This window comes from Biomphalaria glabrata, chromosome 9 (assembly GCF_947242115.1).
Source record: "Biomphalaria glabrata chromosome 9, xgBioGlab47.1, whole genome shotgun sequence".
Lineage (NCBI taxonomy): Eukaryota > Metazoa > Mollusca > Gastropoda > Planorbidae > Biomphalaria > Biomphalaria glabrata.
In genome coordinates this window covers 31,921,820-31,945,826 of record NC_074719.1, presented here as the reverse complement: position 1 = coordinate 31,945,826, position 24,007 = coordinate 31,921,820, and the positions used below count along the sequence as shown (strand labels likewise).

The 24,007-nt window shown below is 36.0% G+C and overlaps 1 protein-coding gene across 2 annotated transcripts in view; it reads right to left on the bottom strand.

Annotated features, from left to right (window-relative positions):
* LOC106076093 (uncharacterized) overlaps positions 1–24,007 on the bottom strand; it is a 320,041-nt gene that overhangs the window by 41,868 nt on the left and 254,166 nt on the right. The window contains exon 1 of one of the 2 annotated variants that reach the window (XM_056042477.1): positions 5,642–5,645. The exons of the other annotated variant lie outside the window; for it this stretch is intronic. The gene's annotated coding sequence lies outside the window, so the exon portion shown is untranslated. Of the gene's footprint in view, positions 1–5,641; positions 5,646–24,007 lie in introns of those variants that run through there. 2 annotated transcript variants of the gene reach the window in all.

Here is a 24,007-nt window from a genome sequence, read left to right as displayed (position 1 = left end):
TTTTGTGACTGGCGCGAGACCTAGGTCTATATAATTGGAAGTCACGAAGAACAAATGCCAGGAATGGAAAGACGTTTTTTGGAAGTTATAACAACTAAGTCAGAGCGACATTTACCTGTCAGAGGAGATCAGGAAACATTAGGTTCTTCTCAGAGTAGCAATTTCCTTGGATTGCTCAAAGGTTTTATTCCTTTTCTAGCAAGCCACATAAACATTTGGGAATATAGGATCAGGTGTCACATCTTATCTTTTTTTAAACAATCTTCGATGGGGTTTTGAAAATTATGGCAAATCAAGTAAGACAAACAATCTTGGATGATTGAAGAACTGCAGGGTACTTTTTCTATAGATTCTACTCTAGACTGGTTCCCTATTGATCAGCTCACTATAAATGTTAGGTATTTTCTACCAGATAATGGACTTCTTATTGAACGTTTTTTAACTTTCCTAGAGATGGAGAGCTACACAAAGAAACAGTATGGTTAACATTGTGCACAGCTAAAGTACAAATTTGTGCAAAATAGATTTTAGTAAATGTCGAGGCAATCATGTCTATTAAATAAGCTAAAAAACATTTTGATGAATACGTTTGTAAGACAATAGATCTTTATAAAACTTACAGAGCGATTCATTTCTCTTAATGACAAGTGAATGATGGAGGTTTAAAATGGATATTTTTTTACCCCGTCCCATTTCCACTTGGTCTCTGAGAAAGAATCTCTGGTTAAGTGAAGATAGAGATCTACTGGACTTTACAATATTCCATTGACGGGCTTTTAGATTTAGACTTAGAAGACGATGCGCAAAATGTTCCTGAACATTAATTTATTAAACTCTGGCATTAATTCGGGAATACTCAAAAACATATAGTGCAAGATAAATATTTCCTAGTTCTCTAGCCAAGTTTAAATTTATTTCTTTTTATTCTTTGACAAATTATAACGGTCAAATTCGAGTTCTTCCAGGCCAACGAGCTAGTATTTTCCCAACGATTACATCCATTGTCAAATTTATAGGAAATTAGTTAGAGCTTATTTTAAGATCCATGTTCAGGTTCCACCCAAGTTCCCTGAAAGTTTAAGTTGAATAGATGTATTATAAAATTTATTTATGACACAAAATAAAAAATGTAATCTAGAATATAGCCATTGGAAAAAAACAACAACAACTAATTTTCTTCATGAACTATTTCTAAACAATTTCTAAAAAAACCAATGCTAAACAAAATGTACACTAGAACAATTTCCTTTAATTCAGGCCTGATGGTTTTCATTTTCGAGCTCTCCAACAGGAATAATAAAGTCTCACCGCAAAATGCGGAATTATTTGTTTCATCTAAACATGACGTAAACGAAGATACCGAAACAAATAAAAGCACTCCTTCTGTCAGAACTGCAGCCGAAACTTTTGAAAGAAAATTTGTAGCTCTCTCCATTATCTCCAACTTTGCTCAGAAAACGTTCGTCAACGGAGCTCTGTTCATCAATGGAGCTCTGTTCGTCAATGGAGCTCTGTTCATCAATGGAGCTCTGTTCGTCAATGGAGCTCTGTTCATCAATGGAGCTCTGTTCATCAATGGAGCTCTGTTCATCAATGGAGCTCTGTTCGTCAACGGAGCTCTGTTCGTCAATGGAGCTCTGTTCATCAATGGAGCTCTGTTCGTCAATGGAGCTCTGTTCATCAATGGAGCTCTGTTAGTCAATGGAGCTCTGTTCATCAATGGAGCTCTGTTCATCAATGGAGCTCTGTTCATCAATGGAGCTCTGTTCATCAATGGAGCTCTGTTCATCAACGGAGCTCTGTTCATCAATGGAGCTCTGTTCATCAATGGAGCTCTGTTCATCAACGGAGCTCTGTTCATCAAGGAGTCATCCAGCATTCTAGCCAAGATTTGGTGGTCGGTTTTGTTTGTAGCGGCTATCGGAGCGCTACTGCTACATTCATACAGGTGATGTATCATTTACGTTGTATTATTGAAAAGAAAGGAATTTTAAATGTATATAAACTTTACTTAATCATGTTATTTTAAATTAGAAACTTTCTACAGCATAATATCCAGCTATATGAGTTTCAGGACCATGACCACTGTTGAAAGCCGTTTTGAAAAAAATTTACAACTTCCATTTGTAACATTTTGCAACAGAAACCCAATTCGTCTTTCAATGGTAAACATTGAACATTCTGGAGATAATTTAAAAATCAATGTCAAATTATAAATGAAATTTTCATAATTATTTAATTACAATAATAGTCTCGTTACATATTTTAAAAATTGTTTCTTTTTTTCACAGCTTAATCAAACTTCTTCGTTGCTACAAAATTATGTGCACAACCTGAATATTGATGAATTAATTATGCAAAATGAAGATTCAGATATACAGGAATCAAGGTGAATTTATGCTTTCAACTATTTCAAGGAAAAGCTGATTATTTTAATTAACATAATTTTTGCATAGAAGATAATTACTATTTTTTTTATTAGCGGCCCCCGAAAGGGAAATAGTTTTGTGTGATCTGTCTATCCGTTCGTCCGTCCGTCCATCCCGTTTAGCTCTCGTAAAATAGAAAAGATAGTGAAAATTGAAAATCCAAAATCATGATATCTTAGACCATTCAAAGTTCTGATGCAACTACTTTTGCTTTTTTAAAAAGAAACATTTAATTTTTAAAATCAACTATGCAAGCAATATTTTTGATAAAAATACACAATTTTTACAACTATTAACTATTAATAGTAACAAACACGGGAGACTATTTAGTAAGGGAGACGACTATTTGCCATATTTTTAACACATATATGCAAACGGTTTTAGATTTCTGTAAAAAAATTGTATTGCTAAGTTAAAAAAGTTCTGTCATATTAACTTCTACATTTACAAAACAAAAAAAAGCAGTCCTATGAAAAACGTCAATAATGGAATTTTTTAAAATTTTTGTTAATGTTAATATTGTTATTTAAATTATTTCTTATAAATATTTATGTATGGCTGGCTGCCTGGTCGAGCGGTTTGCGCTCCGGACTGTCGTTTAGATTTATCAATGGCCCCAAGTTCAAACCCTGGCAGCTCTCATCCCCAGCCATGCAGTCATTAAATTTCTTTAGAACCACACGAACATAATAACCAGCAACATATCTTATAGACTACACAAGTTACTTCAAAAAACAAGATAATTACCCATAACATAACATCTAACAGTTAGACTTACAGAGAACCTTTATGATGTTATGATGAATCATTGAAATTATGACAGTTAAAAGAAATATTTTCATCTTTTTTATTTATCTCATTGTATCTTAAACATTTAAATATATGTAGTGTACATAGTCAATAACTTATAAGCAGGAATCTGCAGGATGTGGTAGACAGTACTTAATTTAGAAAATCCATAAAAAGTGACATGGTCTTCTTATTGATGGCCTTATTACATACATAACATTTAGTCCTGTTTGATTTAAGTCAATTTAATATATTTTTTTCATTGTCATTTTTAGCGGCCCCCGAAAGGGGAAAAGACGCTATTAGTTTTGTGCGAAATGTCTGTCCCTCTGTCCGTCCGTCCCGTTTAGATCTCGTAAACTAGAAAAGATATTGAAAATCCGAAATCACAATATTTTAGACCATTCAAAGTTCTGATGCAACGGCTACTTTTTTTTTTCTGAAAGCGAAAAATCTAATTTTTAAAATAAGTTATGCAAGCAGTTTTTTAAAGAGAAATTTGAACACATATGACCTTCTGAAGTGTCATGTGTACTAATACAATCAAAGTTATATGTAGAATATGGCATCAATATATTCAATGGATGAGTAATCAATAGTGACAAGTGTTGTGTCAAAATGTATCAACACAAAATGTGATCATAGTATGAGAAATGTATCAATACGAAATAAATACAAGAGCTGAAAAAATAAAGCTCTAATTCAAATAGTAGCATATATATACACAATATTTCAAATATGCGATTGTAACACGTTATATGTGCAGTGAAAAAAGTGAAATGAAAAAAATAAATTAATGAGAGAATAAAGAGATAAATTAAAGGATAGGTGACGAACACAAAAACAATATAGATAACAATACAGTCTGCTTTAAAAGAAATCAATAAATAGAAGACTTTCACAGGAGAATCACAGATATGTAAATACGAAACTTACACAAACAACAATATGAATACAAAGAGAAATTAAACTACGATTGTACAAACAATACTATACGACTAAACAAAAAATTTCTGAGTGATCTAGAAGTCCCTACCGAACAAGGCTGGTCTACTCGGACCTTATTAGGACTAGGAGAACAATAAGAAAATCCATAAAGATCCCTATCAGATGAAGTGAAATGGAACGGAACAAATAAATTGGGCCGCTTCAGTCTCAAAACATAAGACAGACCCACGCCGACCGCCCTTTAAAGTAACAAATATAGAAAATGAAAATCAATTTAATATGGTTCCAAGAGTTATCATTCACTAACTCTATATATAATCAACTTCAATTACTGCTATACCACAGCAAAATCAATGTACTTTATTAATCATATGAATATATTCAATCCTTAATTATAACTTACAGATTCTTTCTTTTGTAGACTGATGTAGATTAATCCTCTCTTGTAGCTTGTCAAATACAAATACAGCTTGAGTAGTTCAATAATAATCCATGGGTAAGGTAACTAAGTAATCCGATTGAGAATACACATCAATGTGAGCATCAAAGTAGTAGTAAAATAATCCAGTCATATGCCATAAGATGGCTCAAATGCTCAAGTAATGTCAAAAAATATTTCCGCTTGACCTTTACAATTAACACAAGTCCAACAGGTAATCCAAATAATCCAATAAGATAATCCAAAAGGTAAGTGTAGTAATGCAGGCACGTGTTATTTCTTCGGCGTACAACGATGACTAGGAGATCGCCAATAGGTACAAGTTAGTCCAACTTCAACGTCAAAGATCAATAATCCAAAAGTACTTGAACATTCGTATAAATAATCCAACAGTACTTAAGTGGAAAACTTCCGCTTAGATAATCCAAATATGTAAAGTCTCTGAAAAATTAGAATGACCATAAGTGAACAGAGGTCTAAATGGAGGACCTTCTGTATAGCAATGTAAGGTGAAACCTCGACAATGCAAGAGCGTGTCAAAAGTTGGTGACGAGCGCTTACGTGGAAACGATGTATCATCTGTCTTCAGGCGACGCCTTGAATATTTCACCCACACAAATGTATCAGCTGTCTTCGAGCGACGCCTTGAGTTTTTCACCCACACAAATGTATCAGCTGTCTTCGGTTTCTGCCGATGGTGATGTCACGCCGTGCTAAATCTCAAGATGTCGACAATAGTGGAGAAATAAGCATTGACCAGGTTTAAATATACAAGCTATAGATGTTAAGTTCGAATTGGTCAATGATAAAGAGGACTCTAGTAAATACGGGTCAGGTCAACCGGTGAAAAAGTGCAGGCTCAGGTTAGTTCAATGATGATCTACTTGAATACTTGTGACTGGTTTCGCTTGAGTGGTGTTGAGTTTTCAGTCCGTGCGTGTCTAGAACACAACATACTGGCCACCAAAAATGTCAATGAACGTTGAATGGTGTAATACTGAGTTCTTACTTCCTGAGGTGCTCTTGACACGTGACAAGAAAAATAGTATAAACTGACCTAAGTCCGTTTCAGCAGACAAACATGAAGTTTATTTTACTATAATAATAATAATAATAAGACACTGCACTCCTTGTTAGTGCTACAAGTCAAGAATTAATAAACAATCCTATCCGCATAACAGCGGTATCAAAAGTATCCAATATGTTAGTCACAAATCACGTCCGCATCTCAGCGGGTAACACTGTGTAGAAATATAGATTAACTAATACATGTCTCAAAAGACCACTGGCAACAACTGCCCACAAATTACTTTCTAACTGAAATTACTACACACTTTTCTAAGTCGCTACTGTCCATCCCGGACTAAAATATACTTGACCACTCGGTCCAAAGAATAACACTTGACTTCTAACTTGACTTCACTTGTCTGCTTGACTTGACTGACTGACCTCAAAGTCTAACTTTATTCATTCTACTTCCTGTTTTCTACATCAGGAATTCCACGTGTCTTTTAAACTCTTAACATGACGTGAACTTTAGATCATGCAATGTCAAATGAGACTGTGACACGTATACCAAAGCATCGCTTGCCTCTCTTTTTCCACTTAATCTGATAGCCTTCTTTAATTCGGGGTCACGAACACCATCAATGAACGCGTCCGTTATGAGAACTTCTAAGATCTCCTGGGTCAAGGTTGGATAAGTCAGGCGTGCCAGTCGTTCGATATCTGCCATCAACTCCTGTAGTGTCTCGCCTGGTTTTTGCTGCCGAGTCTTCAATTGCACTCTCTAAACCTCCTTCATGTGTTCGTCCCCAAATCGCAATTCCATTGTTCTATAAATGGTCTTGTAATCTTGCTGGTCGTTAACTATCTGTAGCAATTCAGAGGCCTCCCCTCGCAAGGCTAACATTAATCCAGTTGCTTTTTCCTCGTTCGTACTCCAGTTGTTCACTTTAGCAGCCGCCTCAAATTGTCTTTTATAGACTGTACCATCAAAAATAGGTGGCTTGACTTTCCAAGTTGCTTTGCTCGATCCTGAATTTGTTTTTATGCTTTGAACCTTGCCTAGCTCGACCTTGACTGCCTGGACCTCGTCGTTAAGGGCTTTAATCTTTTGCTCCATCTCTGCTGTAAGCTGTGACTTCACAGCGGCGATTTCCTCACTTAACTTACTTCTGAATTCCTCCAGATCTGTTTTCAAACCAGCCGCCATTGCTCGCATTGACCCCAGAAGTTCCTCTTTTATTTCACTCAACATTCTGCCGAGATCAGCCTTCATGTCAAGCTCGTAAGTGTCCGGGTCAAACCCGTCTTCTTTCAAAGCATCTCTCAGACAGCTAACGAGGGCTTCTTTGTTTCCTGACGCTGTGATGTCCCGCCTCTTTAACTCCTTACGGATTTCGTTAATCTGGAGCTCATGTAGGCGTTTAGAAGTAGACATGTTGGTAAGTAGAGTAGGCGCTATCCCACTTCTGACACCAGTTGTTACGACTTTGGAGTAGACCAACGAAGGTTACTCACCTATTGTCAGGTCGCCGATATCCTTCTGGTTGCAGAAGCACAATCCACTACGAACAGTCAATAATCCAACTTATAGAAATAATTTCACAGTTCTCCTAATCAAATGTACACACAACTATTCACATAAAACGATCAAAGAAAAAAAACAATCCTCCGTTCCGAAAAAATCCGCGATCATCAACTAAAGTCTCTTCACACGTTTTATCTTAGTCAAGGTCATTTACGCCCAACAGCATAAACAAAAATCACCCTACTTTGCTCGTGGAAACAAAAAATGGTTAGTCAGGGAGGAACAGGGTTACAACAATACCATGAAAAAGACAAGCAAAATCTATATTTTTCTTACTTTCTAAGTACATTTTGTGAATGAAATCATTACCATGAATCATTGTAGATTTTAATTTATTTACAATACTGATTGGCTTATTAATAAAGAATCTCCTTTTTAAAAAAAATGTAATTTTAGAACATAAGTGATTATTCACCTTTTATTACAAACTCCTTCAGTTGTATAGCAGTAAAGAAGCATATCTGTTATTTGATGGCCTGCATTCACTCTAGTTTCCCTGGAGAGATCCAAAATAAAGCTTACAAAAGTTTTAAATATATGTAGGATTTGGTAAAGAAAAGACATCCTTCTCGAATTGTTTTACATTTATATATATATATCATGGGCGTGGCCAGGATATTTTTCTGGGGGGGGCGATTTGGGGGATTTTTTCTCCCCCCCCCCCCCAAAAAAAAAAAAAAAATATATATATATATATATATATATATATATATATTTATTTATATTTGCATGTATGTATGTGTATTTACATAATTAATCTTTATTACATTCTGACCCTTCATTCTTTCGGAAGACGTTTATTGTGCCCTAGAATGTTTCTTCCTGGAGTTCGCCCTCGCCAGCAAGAGGTACTGGGGGAGCTCTGGGAGCCAAGCGCTATTTTGGTATTGAAAGCGAACAAAATGCATATTCTGAGGCATATACAATGCATTATCCTGCTTTTAAAAAGTTTTTTTTCAAAAACCTAATGTGCTATTCTTAATGACTTAGATCCTTCCTTAGATTATATGTTCGGCTCATTGGACGGCAAGCTGTTTCCTAAAAAATCTGTCACTGTCAATGTCTGAAGCCTCTTGCCACCTGCTCTGAGGACCTCCATGAAAGTGTACTAGGATGTCATCGCAACTCTTATTATGCGTAATTCATTTTGTAGGAGAACTTGACCCGCAAACCTCATGCGACGCTCTGTCACAGCCTTACTAAGGGGTCGACTCCCAGTTCGGCAGAGGATTTCCTTCATTTAGTCCCGATTTCTATAACTGACTCCTAAAATCCGTCTCATGAATCTTTGTTAAGCCACAATTAGTAATTTTCATTTTCGGCAGATGACTATTCACTGCATTTTTAATGGAGCCCAGCCACTGGTAGAAATGTGTAGCCTCTCTTGACTACGCTCTTGGAATTAGGTGACTGTAGTTTGCTTTAGATTTTTATATCGAAATGGAAAGTTTTATCGTCAAAATCATCCTCTAAAGGGGGGGGGGGGTTAAACTAAAAAATCTATGGGTTTTTTTTTTAAATTCAAAACCCAAATTAGCTACGCTCATAGAATTTGGTGAGTGTAGTTTGCTTTAGAATACTATTGAAGAGACCTCAAAACTCTATGTAGAGGGATTTAAAACTCAAAACCGTCTGGAGGGGTTTTAAAATTTAAAAAAAGCCATCTGGAGGAGGGGGTTTAAACTCAAAACCCCATAAAATAAACTACTGAATGTCTAACTGTATCTACTCAATTCTATTGTATGTCCAGAGATATGTAATATATAAGTTAAACAAGGAATAAACAAATTAATTTTTTTTCATAATTCACATAAGGAAAAAGATTTTTTTTTCCACACTTGAATTCATTTTACTTTTTTTCTTCAATTTCTACAATCACATACACAATGCAGCTAAATAGTGAGAGAAGTTTAGTGAAAATAGTCATAGCTTGCATAAACTGTTTGATAAAACAAACGGAGTGAAGAAATATATCTATTTTTTATTACTATAAATTGCTTACTTGTCTAAATGATCCATTATGTAACTAAAATCTTCTAAAATGCTTTCTTCATATGTAATATTTGTTGATGTCTAGAGAAGATAATAAATAGAAAGGACCTAAACTCATTTATATATTACTTTAAATTTGGATAATGAAAGCACTAAACATTTTAAACATAGTTTGCATACAGGTATTATCGGTTCATAAGTTCTATTATTCTAGCACCAATTCTTGTGAGGTGCACACTTTTTGAACAGCAGCTTCTTTGTTGCATTGCTTTTTAGGTGGTGGAGTTGTTTCCTGTTATTTTGCTGATATAACGTTTCTTAGAGGTTTGCCTGTGTACCCCTGTTTAAGGCGAGTATCTAAGACATTACTGCATTTCGCAGTTTTTTCGCTGCCGAAGTGTATTAGATTGGTCTTTTTATTTTGTCGTTCCTACTTCTCTACAGAGAGTAAGTGATGGGCTTGTAGGCTGAATCTGCACTAGATTTAGAGTCAGCAGTGGGCCAGTGTTGTTCGTTTGTTGCGTTGAGGCCAAATACTTACTAATGTGTTGTGCTGATACTATGGGACAGCAAGGTGCAGAATGATCATTTGAATAACTGAACATCTATATTATAATATTTGTTAAAGCTAATAATATATTACTTTATCAGTTTGTTTATTGTAAATTACTGTCATCTTATTAAACATTATATTATTGTTACGAATCTCCCTATCCAGGCTCTCTGCAAACTGCACCAGACACCACCAACTTAAAGAACTTGACAACTCAGGGCTCCAAAGTAACGTAACACTTTAATAGTTGAATAAATAACAGCCAACACTGTACAATTGGCAACACGTACACTGTACAAATATCTCTCCGATAACACCGTTCCGTCGTATCAACTCTTGCACTGGCCTCTCCGTCTGGTTCCGGGCTTGCACTGGGTTCAACAGTTCGGGACTGACTTCACACACTAGGCTCGTTGTGTCGGACTCGATCGCAGACCAAGATCAAGACGCCAGTCGTCTCAACTATACTTGACAGTACTCCGCACTAAATCGTCGTAATGCTCCGCACAGAACCACACCGTTCAACTATGCTGTAGTTGACCGTGTTCTGAGCCCCTGTCGTGAACCCTCTCTCGTGAACCGTGCTGTATTGAGCTCCTTTTCTCAACCGTCTTGACTGCAACACCTCCGCTCTTATATAGGGTCCCTAATGGCCTTCTAGAACCAGACGGAACATCGCTCGACGTTTCTAGCTTCGTCACATGACTAAATCTTAGCCTGGAACAAATGCAACCCAACACCACTACACCAAGCTGTATTAAACTTTCAACAAACATTCTTATCAGAAAAAGACTTTAACAAAGCAGTTGGTAACCTCCGGAATTTCATTAAAAACTATTTTTAAAACATTAGAGAAAATCATATACCGACTAAATACACTTCAAACAAAATAAATAAATGCTGGTTTAATAATAGATTAAAGAAGCTTTCTAAACAGAAGGAAAACCTATAAAGAAAATTTAAAGAAACTAAGGCAGAAAAAGTTTATAAAAGTATATTAAAATTAAACACCGAACCCAAAAAGTAAGCAGACAGCTGCATAGTGAATACTTAACAACAAAAACCTATGGCCATTTATTGTCCAAGAAAATATAAACAGGAGTAGCACCATTAAAAGAAGAAGAAAACTTAGCACATGATAATAATGAAACTAAAGCTAACATCCTAAATAAATACTTTGCATCAGCATTCTTAGGAGACAAAGATATTGTTACGATCTTCGCAACCAGGTCTTCTGTAAACACTGCTACACATAACACAGCACATATAACACAAGAACTTGACAACAAGAGCTTCAATAAACAAGGTGGCGGTTTAATGACAAATACATCAATAACAGCCAATAAACACTATTAGCTACACTAACTTCAAATGCTTTGCTACTCAACAGAACTGCCTAACTATTCACTACAAGTCTCTCTAGCTCGTACAGCTACATTTTCGAGGACTCACTTTGTAGCACACTGTCCTTACTGTCTTGCGTCCTGGACTCAACTGTCCTTTCTTACACACTGTCTCTCGACCGTGAAGGCTTTCGGTCACATGACCATAATACTGGTCATATTTGCGTGTACTAGAAGTAATGCCCCTTGTTCAGCAGCCGTTGACCGGTTGACGTGTGTGATTGGCCTGAGTCGTATGTATCAGTAGGCCGCACACACATTAACCCTTTCAGTCCGCCACTGGAGTTATTACAATATGTTACTTAATTTGAACTCAGTTAACAACATAGGATATATAGGATATATAGAAGTACAAGAAAAGGGAATCCAGAAACTATTAGCGAACATTCAATCGAATAAAGCATCTGGAACTGATGGTATTCTATCTATATTAATCAAAGACCTAAGCAATGTGCTAACACCAGTGTTCAAAATAAATTTTCAGGCATCTCTTAACCAGGACAGAGTACCAAGGGACTGAAAAGAAGCTCAAGTCACACGCCTATTTAAAAAAGGAGAAAAATCTGACTACAGACCAGTATCACTAACCAGCCACTAGCGGATCCAGAACTTTGGAGTGGGGGGGGGCGATTTTTTTCCAAACCCTAACCCTAACGCCCAGTAAACCCTAACCCTATACATAAACGTGCGTACAGCACACACACACACACACACACACACATATATATATATATATAAGAATAAATAAGCAGTATTTCTCAGTATTTTCATGCATTCTTCACTGCAGAAACGCATTCTCCTGACATCTACAGCTCTTTATCCACCAGTGGAGTTCGGGGCGAAGCCCCGACGCCAAAAAGCGTTTTCTTGCATTTTTCACTGCAGAAACGCCTGCTCCTGACATCTACAGCTCACTATTCCTCAGTGAGTTTCGGGGCGTAGCCCCGACGCATAAAGCGTTCTCATGCATTCTTCACTGAAGAAACTCATTCTCCTGACATCTACAGCTCATTATTAATCAGTGGAGTTCGGTTCGCATTTTTCACTGCAGAAACGCCTGCTCCTGACAACTACAGCTCACTATTCATCAGTGATTTTCGGGGCGAAGCCCCGACGCTAAAAGCGTTTTCTTGCATTCTTCGCTGAAGAAACGCATTCTCCTTACCTAAAGCTCATTATTCATACTATTAAAAAAGGAGCTTTTGAATAATATTGTACTTGAAAAATATTCTAATTTGAATGTTTACGCCCTTAATACATTGCAAATAAAACCGATTTTTTCCTTGAAAAGATCAGATACCCCACATATTTAGATTAAGGCTTTGAGGATCGCCGCCGAAAAAAAATTCGATAAATAATATTCAATAAAATTCAAGCATAAATTGTGAGTTATAGTCCCAAATTTAACTAGAAAAATATTAGATTGAGTAGAGGTTGGAAAAAAGGCTACTCATCTCAATCGTGACTCTTATACTGAAAATTTTTGTTTGAATTCTAACTTTTCCAAAGCAAAGTCTTTCTTAAAATAATTATGATAAATTCATGTGAAATTACATAAACTCTGTCTGAAAATGGGAGGGGCGGTAGAATGAAAACGATTTATCCTCGCTCCTTTTTATAATTTCTGCTAATGATTGCATTTGGCATTAAAGAATAAGGGTGGGGCCACTCGATACGAGAATTTAATTTATGGCATATATAAATTATATTAGTGGCTGATTTTTTTTTTACATTTTGTAATTTCTTAACTATAATACAAAAAGAATAATTATTGCTTTGTCCGATGAGGGAAAGAAGATGGCATGTGTCGCCCCTCCCACCTTTTTCCTTTTATATTTACTAATCATAAAATTTGAGATTAGAGTGTGGTGCGACATAATATACAAATGGTTTCACATATCAATTATATAGAAATTCAACTATTTTTGTTCACAAACTATGATTCCTCCATAAAAATATGACCGCCCCCCCCCCACTCAGAGGGCTAGAGCGAAAAGGCCAGTACATGCAATCGTCCCCCCCCCCCTTACCCCACCGAATCGGCCAAGATACCTGAAGGAGAGCGACATATCAAATTTATATATCAATGCAACTAATCTTGCTCACAAACTATGATTTCTCCATAAAAGTAGCACTCAAAGGGTTTAGGTGGGAAGGGCAGTAGAGGTTTCGCCCCCCTCCCCCCACACACACCAATCGGACAACAGGGGAACGACATAATATAAAGATCGGTTAAAATATCAATAACAAGTTTTAATCATATAGATATTTAATTGATTCTTTTTGGCAAGCTGTGATTTCTACAAATAAATTGGACCGCCCCCCCCCACTCAAAAGTTTATGGTGGAGGGGGGGGGGCGGATTGATGCTATCGCCCCCTCCCGACCCCACCTAATCGGCCAACATACTAGAGGGGGGGGCGAAATAATCTAAAAATAGTTTGAAATATAAATAATTAGTATATATTATTAACATAAGTAATAAATTCGTATACAAATTGTGTGACTTCTATACTAAAATTCGTCCGCCCCCCCATTCGGGGGGGGGGGGGGGGTCGGCCGAGTGGGGGGGGCGATCGCCCCTACCGCCCCCCCCTGGATCCGCCAGTGTAACCAGCATCACATGTAAAATCCTAGAACACATTATCATTAACCACTTAGACAAACATAATGTCTTACTCCATACCAACATGGAAATATAGATCATGTCCATTGGCCTCCTTCAGTCGTAGAACGACTATGGGTCATCTCAGAGCACACTTCCTCATGTGGCTGTGGAGCGCTATTTTGGAGAGACACTCCCGTCCACTGATAGCGCAGGTTAAGGTGGCTTTTGCTTCGGTGGTAGAGGAGCTTGCCGTTTTTCGGATTGTGCGTTTTTCTTCCTGAGCTGAGACCCATGTACTTTCACTGTCCATAGCTTTCTTGGTCACTGCCTCTCTCCATCTGTTGCGGTCTAGAGCTATGTCTTCCCATTGTCAGTATTGATGTTCACTGATTTGAGGTCACGTTTTATTACATCTATGTAACGGAGGTGGGGGCGACCAGTTTTTCTTGTGCCATTCGCGCGTTGACCATAGAGGATGACCTTCGGGATGCGCTTGTCCTCCATCCGGCGAACATGTCCAAGCCAGCGCAAACGGCGTTGTCTGAGGGCTGAAAAGATACTGGGAATACCTGATCGCGCAAGGATCTCAGTATTGCACACTTTTTCTTTCCATGTGACATTCAAGATCCTACAGAGACATCTCAAATGGAATGAGGTCAGTTTTCTCTCTTGCTTTGCGTAGGTGGTCCATGATTCACTGCCATACAGCAGTGTACTCATAACGCATGCCTTGTAGACTTCCATTTCGGTCACTGTAGTTAGCTTATGGTTTTCCCAAACTCTTGGTCTGAGTCTAGCGAATGTCGAGGCAGCCTTCCGTAGGCGTTTTTTCATCTCCTCTTCTAGAGACAGGTCATGTAAACTAAAAAGACTAATTGGGGATTTTTCAAAAGAATTAGAGAATAGTAAGTAAATAGATGTTTTTTATTAGATTTTTCCAAGGCTTTTTACATAGTTCACCAACATGGTTTGCTTAAAGAAAATGTTAGCGTTTTTGGTCCATTGGTTTTTCTTATACGCAGACAACAAACTGTAATAATAAATGGCTCTAAATCAACACTAGAAACAGTAAAGTCAGGTGTATCTCTAGGAACAGTCTTTTATCCACTAATATTTGTAATTTACATAAATGATTTATCGAACTGCATAAATTCAGGAACAAAAGTCAGATTATTTGCAGACGATTACATAATGTATAGAACAATAAAAACAACACAAAGTACAGAACATTTACAAAGAGAATTAGATGAATTACAGAAAAGGAAAACATCTCAGTTATTAAGAGTAACAAAAAAACTAAAACAAATTAATTCCACTTTTTCATGAAACTATCAGAAAATCAAACAAAACATTAGGGTTTTTTAGAAGAAATTTCTATAAATCAAATAAGAACATAAAACTAAAATGTTATTTAACCTTGGTTAGGCCAATAATAGAATATGCATCCTCCGTTTGGGACCCCTCAACTCAAGAAAACATTAAGAAACTGGAACAGACACAAATTAGAGCAGTGAGATTCATAACAAACGAATATTCACATTTGACTATAGTAACACCTTTAGTAAAATTACTAAATTTAGAAAGCCTTCAGGAGAGAAGACCTAAAAGTAAAGTAGCAATTATACATAAAAAACTGAACCATAATCTTCAAATACAAAAACAAAATCTAATAAAATACTCAGAAAGAAACAAAGATAAAGGCACATCTCGTTCCATATGCTAGGACAAATTTGTACAAATTCTCTTTCTTCCCTAGTACTATTAGAGCATAGAATGGTTTTTCTGAGCCAGTACGGAAAACCAGTGACATGGCAGAATTTAAGTCATTGGTTAACATGCATGACTAGATGCATGACGCGTAGGACGTAATCATTTTCTTTTTTGAAGTAACGTCTGTATTATAGAAGATAAGATAAATCTTGTTGGATTGAATTTTGTCACTAATATTTTGCATTATTTTTTGTTTATTGTAGCTTAGATTAAACCAGTGACCAAAGTCCATGAGCGTAGCCAAAGGGGTTACTTACTTACTTAATCCTGTGTACTCCCAGGGGAGCAATGGGCCGCAACCACACCTCTCCACCGAACTCGGTTCTGATTAGCTTTCTTCATCTGCTCCCATGTCATTCCAGTACCCTCAGCTTCACTGATGACTGACCTCTTCCAGATTTACTTGGGTCTGCCCACTTTTCTCTTTCCTTGTGGGTTCCAGTCAAGTGCCTGCCTTGATACATAGGTAGCTGGTTTTCGCAGGGTGTGTCCTATCCAGCTCCATTTTCGTTTTGTGATGTCTTGGGCTATGGGCTTTTGTCTAGTTCTCTCCCACAAATCGATAGTAGTTATCTTTTCTGGCCACCTAATTCCTAAAATCCGGCGTAAGCATCTGTTAACAAAAGTCTGGAGCTTTTCCATATTTGTTTTAGTGACTCTCCAAGTTTCTGAACCGTATAGAAGGACAGACGTAACGTTTGTATTATAGATTCGTATTTTGTTACGTAGAGATAGTGCCTTAGAGCGCCAGATTGTTTGAAGAGTTGAAAAGGCAGACCTAGTTTTTTTTATCCGAATTAGTATATCATCATCAGCTCTGCCGTCTTTACCAACTCTACTTCCCAGATAAGTGAAGTGGTCCGTATCAAGGATGTTCTCTCCCTGTAGCTTGATTGGGTTCTTCTGTCTGTTGTTGATCCTCATAACTTCAGTTTTCTTTTTTTGTTGGATTAGAAGTCCAGTCTTTTTCGCTATTTCTGAGAGTCTGGTCAGTTTGGTCTGAGCATTTTTGTTGTGTATGGGAGAGGAGGCAGATGTCATCGGCGAAATCCAGGTCCTCCAAATGTTGTGTTAGTGTCCATTGTATGCCGCTTTTATTATCTAAGACTGTCTGTCTCATGACCCAATCAATCACCAGCAGAACTATCAAGGGCGAAAGCATACATCCCTGTCTTACTCCTGTTTTTACTTGAAAAGGGTTGGTCAGCTTACCATTGTGTATTACTTGGCATGATGAGTCATCGTAGCCAAAGGGGGTTAGAGATTAAAATTCCCTTTTAACTTTTTTTTTACGATAAAACCCCATTTTAGTTTAAGACTAAAGCATGCAACAGTTATTAGATTCTATACGCGTAGTCAAGTTATGTTAATCCCCATCCAAAGTATTTTGATTTTAAGCCCCCCTACAGCGGGATTTGAAGACGAAACCACTTATTCAATATAAAACTAAAGCAAACTCCAGTCACAAAATTCTATTAGCTTAGCAAAGGCGGTGTTTCTACTGTTTTTACCGCTAATCCAAGAAGAACCTACTCTAGGGTACAATAAACGTCTTCCGAAACAATGAAGGGTCAGAATTTAATTAAGATTAATTATGTACACACACACATACACTGAGGGGAGACAACAATATATACATATATATCTATCTAATAAAAAACCTGGCTTTGCTCATGAGTTTCATAATTATTTGTAAAGTTTCATTTATTAATTATATAAGTAGGCCTAATACTAATAAAAGAAATTTAAAAAAACACACAAATGTTGTTTTTTTCTTAAAATGGGAGGAAAGAAATTTTTAAAATTCAAAACAATCAACCAAACCAAGCAAAAGTTACAAATGTAACTTTTAAAATTTCAAGTTAGAAGAATGTAATCACTAGCATCTCCTATATATTCAAAAAATTAATATGCATTCTCTTAAAAAATCTTTTGAAAGTAATTATATTCTTTCCGATCTTATACCATTTTATTGTTCAATTCATAAAAATGAAAAAACAAAAGAAATAAACTCAAACGACAATCTCAATATTCTATACTTAAATATTAAGGCTTATCTTTGAGTCTGAATATTAACAAGTATTGCAGTATTTCCCTGGCTACGCAGCCCCAGTTGTGACCTACATATTTGCCACATCCAGGGCAAGCATAACATTTGTCCGCAGGTGGTTGATTAAGATTTTCTTTTCGCTGTCTGCGCCTGTTTGATTTTCTTTTGGTCTCAAATTCGTTTCCCGCGGCCTTTGTAAGTGACCTCCAGCTTTATTTTTCTGCAACCAGGTGCTCTGTTCTGCGTCAGCTAAGGCAAGTTGGCGCCTAAGCTGGTCTTTAAAGCGTTTTCGTGGGGCACCCTAGTTACGTCGACCACCTTTTAGCTCACCAAAAAGGACTCCCTTTGGCATACGTTCATCACCCATACGGGATTCGTGCCCTGCTAGCGATTATGAGAAGTACCTCTATACTGTCCTATACTGTCCATACCGGCGTTCGCAAGGACATCACTGTTTGTAGTGCGGTCTTGCCACCGTATGTCCATGATGGACATCTTTGATGAAAGCGTTCAATTAGTCTTAGTTGTTTTCTGTATAATACACATGTCTCAGATCCATAGAGAAGGGTTGAGAGAACCACCGCTTGGTAGATATTGATTTGTGTAGGGAGGCGGTGTGATCCTGATATTTTATTATGGAGAGATAAGAAAGAGAGATAGAGAGTAAAAAGAGAGACAGGAATGGAGAGACTGAAAAAAAAAAAGAAACAAAAAGATTTACAAGAAAGTTATGCTTAAGCGAAGAATATATTGATAACTTCTATTGAATTCTATATTTTAAAAACTTGCCTCAAAAAGGTTTAGTTTCAGTTGATACCAAAATGAATAAAAACTTGCGTCTTCACTGAAAAAGTAAAAAAATTGGTCATGTTACAAAATTACATTTCAAAAAATGAAAAAAGAAAATAAAACATACACCTTCTTTATACATCTTATAGATAGAGCGATTATTTTATAATGAATGCCTGATTAAAAAAGGAACATTTTCCCCGCCCATCCTCCCATCTTTCCGGAGCAAAATTCCTGGCTAAGTGAAGATACTAAACTTTATGATCTAATGATAGGCCTTTAGATCAAAACTTAGAAGACAGCGCAAAATTTTCCTGAACTGGTAAGCGCCTACATGTGCCATGTGGTAATAACCGAAGTCTGTTCAAGATAAGTATTTTCTAGAGTTTTCCCAGTGTGGCCAACAAGCTGGTAATTCTTTTCACAACGATATCCAGCATTTCTCAAATTTCAAAAGAACATTGTTAGAATCGTTCTTGGGAACCGTGTCCACATAAGAGGTTTCGACCAGGTATTGCTCAATCCAAATGTGTGACTTGAATAGAGGTATTGTAAAGAGAAACATTCTACGATGGTCTCTAACATTCAACTCAGCAATAGTTATTGTAACACATAGAACTACATATTGCAGTATTTTAAGTCTAAACATCTCTGTCTGGTTTGGTAGTCTTAACAATGCTAATAGCATGCCTTTTAATGCTGCTTGTAATATCATTAGTAACAATCAAACTGCATTAAGACATGTATTCAAAACAAATATGTTAAGAAAACTTAAAAGATTTCAAATATACAGTTTACCCTCTGGGTCAGGATTTTAGTATGGGCGTAGCTAATATTTGATAGAAAGCTTGCGGTTTTTCGCAAATAGCGCTTCTCAGGTTGCGATACTGTCAAAAACCATTCTTATTGAGCGTCTAGGAAGTTTTTTACAAGCGTAGTTATTCTGTGTGTTTTGTGGCCGTTTTATAAGGTCTAGAGATTTATATTTGGTCAACACTTGCTCAAGTGCGACACTTACATGAGCAATGCTATAATGCAGGCAACTAATGATATAAATACAGATATGTACAAAGGTTTATTGTGTAAAAGTGAAATTAAAATAGGTTTGTATTCAGGGACGGACTGGCTTTATGGGCTAACGGGCAAATGCCCGGTAGGCCGGCATTAGATGGAGCGGTCTGGTCGCGACCAAAGAAAACACTTTTTTTTTCAATGCAGACAATTTTTTTAAAAAGTGAAAGCAGCAAGAGCAGATGCCCGAACATGTTTTCGCGTTTTGTTTCTTTTTTTTAATTTTTTTTTTATTGCAATTAATTTTTTTTAAAATTTAACAAGAATATCAAAAAAATTTCCACTATCCCTGTAACGTATTATCATTTGCAAAACGAAAGACAGTACTATTTGCTATGTACGAGCGGCAAGAACTGTTTTGATGTCTTCGAGATTGTGTTTGGCCTAATCATTTTGCTGGTCGGCATGGACGTTTGATGGCACTCCCATTTATTTTTGCTCTATCCCTCCCCCGTCTTTTGATGGTTCCATTGACAATTAACAAAAAAAAAAAGAGGAATGAGAGATGCTAAGTTAGAAAATATTGATATAACGCAGAAAAACAAAATAATTAAAAATAGAGGTGACGATTAGCTCTTTAACAATACTTAATAGATATTAACTTTAACACACACACAGCAGCGAGATTGCAAATCACCCAACTTATTCACAGCTCAATATGGGTATAATGTTCTTTCTGCGATTTGTAAAGAAAAGTAATTTTTCTTTTTGTTAATTATTAACATAGATTTAATAATACTACACTTAAGACTTTGAAAACATTGTTTTTTAATTTGGTGTAATTAATTTTTTAAAAACCAAATCTAGATCTAAATCTAAATACATTTTGTAACTATTATAATTAATGGCAATATAATAGTATAAGGTCATTAATGACAGAAATTCTTATAATAATTTATCTAACGCTGTAACATCCGATATTTAATGAAATGAGATTTATATTTATATTTTAAATAATTGGTCATGATATATTTATATACAATTAGCCTTTTTGAGAATGTACTAGGACGAAGCAAGAGTTTTTCACATTAAGTAAGTGCCTCTCTAACCGTTCTGCATTCACTTATCTTTTAATGGAATGGGTTGCCTGAGTCAGCCAGAAAAACTAATGACTTAGCATAGTTTCAGTCACAGATCAACATCCATAAGTAGACTGACACATGAAATATACATATGTAAATAAAATACAGTACGTAATCCTACGAATGCATACATCCAGTTTTCGAAGCCTTATCAAACTATATATTTTGTAGAGAATTAGGCTTACACCTAGAATATGACACATATCGGCGTTGCGGGGGGAGGGGGGGGTCAAGCCATCTCTTGCCTTATACTTCATTGTCTGAAAGGGAAACTTTACTTACTGCCCCAGTGCAGCCAACTTAAGCAAACTACAGTCACCAAATTTCATGAGCGTAGCCAAAAGAGGTTTCGTGTTTACCCTCCACCTCCAATACAAAAACTAAAGCAAAACTATAGTTACCATTTTCAACCAGTTGCTGGAGTCCATTACGTGAAATGAATAGCAGATTTAGTTTTTGAATTTTTTTTAGAGGTAGAGTAGCAGGCAAATTGCACTGTAGATACCTCAAGATATGCTTTTTAAAGCTTAAAATAACGAAAATAATGGTTGGATCCGAAGCTTCGCCTGGACCCCGCTGGGGGAGCTCACAGCCCTCCCCAGACTCCTTAGCTGTTTTTAGTGTGGTCTAATGTCTTTCCACTAATTAATTAATTAATTCTAGGATAGAAAAATACGTCTGAAAGAATAAAGTAGAATGTAAGGCGTGCGTATGAATAGAAATCAAAACCGTTTGACCAATCTTGATAAAACTTGGCATAAATGTTTCTAGGGTACTATCTTAGACCGTAGTGTATGTATTGTAGCCCTAAAACAAACTTAAGTCCCTCAAAAATAAAGTTGACCAAGTCTATGAAAGCATTATAGCTACATCGATCTAGGCCATGTTTACCATGTTTACATGAAAAAGTTTTAAAGGATTTAGATCTAGATTTAATTTTAAGAACTACACTTTGCACATTGGCTACGCTTATTGAATTTGATGACATTGTTTGCTTTTTTTTTGTTTTGTTTTTTAAAGAAGAGTATTAATCTCAAAACCTCATAGTCTAGTTTAAAACACTCCCAATGCTGTGCTGGGGCAAGTGATGGTTTAACATTAAAATCTCGCCTGCAATAAATAAAACTAAACAAAAAAAAACAATCTAAAATTTCCACTCCTCCCTCATGTAATTAATCTGATTGTTTTCTAAAGGATCAATCTCTTATTCAAAGCCTTAAAAAAATGTCCGTACAAAAATTGAAAAAAATTCCATTATTGACGTTTTTCATAGAACTGCTTTTTTTTGTTTTGTAAATGTAGAAGTTAATATGACAGAACTTTTTTAACTTAGCAATACAATTTTTTTACAGAAATCTAAAACCGTTTGCATATATGTGTTAAAAATATGGCAATTAGTCGTCTCCCTTACTAAATAGTCTCCCGTGTTTGTTACTATTAATAGTTAATAGTTGTAAAAATTGTGTATTTTTATCAAAAATATTGCTTGCATAGTTGATTTTAAAAAATTAAATGTTTCTTTTTAAAAAAGCAAAAGTAGTTGCATCAGAACTTTGAATGGTCTAAGATATCATGATTTTGGATTTTCAATTTTCACTATCTTTTCTATTTTACGAGAGCTAAACGGGATGAACGGACGGACGAACGGATAGACAGATCACACAAAACTATTTCCCTTTCGGGGGCCGCTAATAAAAAAAATAGTAATTATCTTCTATGCAAAAATTATGTTAATTAAAATAATCAGCTTTTCCTTGAAATAGTTGAAAGCATAAATTCACCTTGATTCCTGTATATCTGAATCTTCATTTTGCATAATTAATTCATCAATATTCAGGTTGTGCACATAATTTTGTAGCAACGAAGAAGTTTGATTAAGCTGTGAAAAAAAGAAACAATTTTTAAAATATGTAACGAGACTTTTATTGTAATTAAATAATTATGAAAATTTCATTTATAATTTGACATTGATTTTTAAATTATCTCCAGAATGTTCAATGTTTACCATTGAAAGACGAATTGGGTTTCTGTTGCAAAATGTTACAAATGGAAGTTGTAAATTTTTTTCAAAACGGCTTTCAACAGTGGTCATGGTCCTGAAACTCATATAGCTGGATATTATGCTGTAGAAAGTTTCTAATTTAAAATAACATGATTAAGTAAAGTTTATATACATTTAAAATTCCTTTCTTTTCAATAATACAACGTAAATGATACATCACCTGTATGAATGTAGCAGTAGCGCTCCGATAGCCGCTTCAAATAAAACCGACCACCAAATCTTGGCTAGAATGCTGGATGACTCCATTGATGAACAGAGCTCCATTGATGAACAGAGCTCCATTGATGAACAGAGCTCCGTTGATGAACAGAGCTCCATTGATGAACAGAGCTCCATTGACGAACAGAGCTCCATTGATGAACAGAGCTCCGTTGACGAACAGAGCTCCATTGATGAACAGAGCTCCATTGACGAACAGAGCTCCATTGATGAACAGAGCTCCGTTGACGAACGTTTTCTGAGCAAAGTTGGAGATAATGGAGAGAGCTACAAATTTTCTTTCAAAAGTTTCGGCTAAAGTTCTGACAGAAGGAGTGCTTTTATTTGTTTCGGTATCTTCGTTTACGTCATGTTTAGATGAAACAAATAATTCCGCATTTTGCGGTGAGACTTTATTATTCATGTTGGAGAGCTAGAAAATGAAAACCATCAGGCCTGAATTAAAAGAAATTGCTATAGTGTACATTTTGTTTAGCATTGGTTTTTTTAGAAATTGTTTAGAAATAGTTCATGAAGAAAATTAGTTGTTGTTGTTTTTTTCCAATGGCTATATTCTAGATTACATTTTTTATTTTGTGTCATAAATAAATTTTATAATACATCTATTCAACTTAAACTTTCAGGGAACTTGGGTGGAACCTGAACATGGATCTTAAAATAAGCTCTAACTAATTTCCTATAAATTTGACAATGGATGTAATCGTTGGGAAAATACTAGCTCGTTGGCCTGGAAGAACATCAATGGTGCCAGATGTCTCAATCAGACTTGAACTGTAATGCACTATCAATGATTGTGTTGCCGAGGATCTTGAAATAATCTTTCAATAAGATGATCGTATAGAAGTAGACAGATCTATGTTGATAATACGATCATTCAGAATGTTGCCAATTGATAAGAGGATCATCTAGGTCTAGGAGTTACTACTTGACAAATATGATCTAAGTACGTTCTATATTCAATAAAGAAACTTCTCTTCATCTAAAACAATTACTTTAATTCAGAACTTGAAAAAGCTATTCACAATAATTACAGTGGTTAAATGTACTTCAATAGAATATCTGATCTACACAATAATATGACTGAGTTCTAAAACAAAAGGTACATGTTTACACTACCTACTTAGTACCTTTAAATATACGGAACTGTGTCTGGTTTGTGGGCAAATAGTAATTAATAGCTCGAGGCTGTTACGTGAATTTCAACGAAAAGA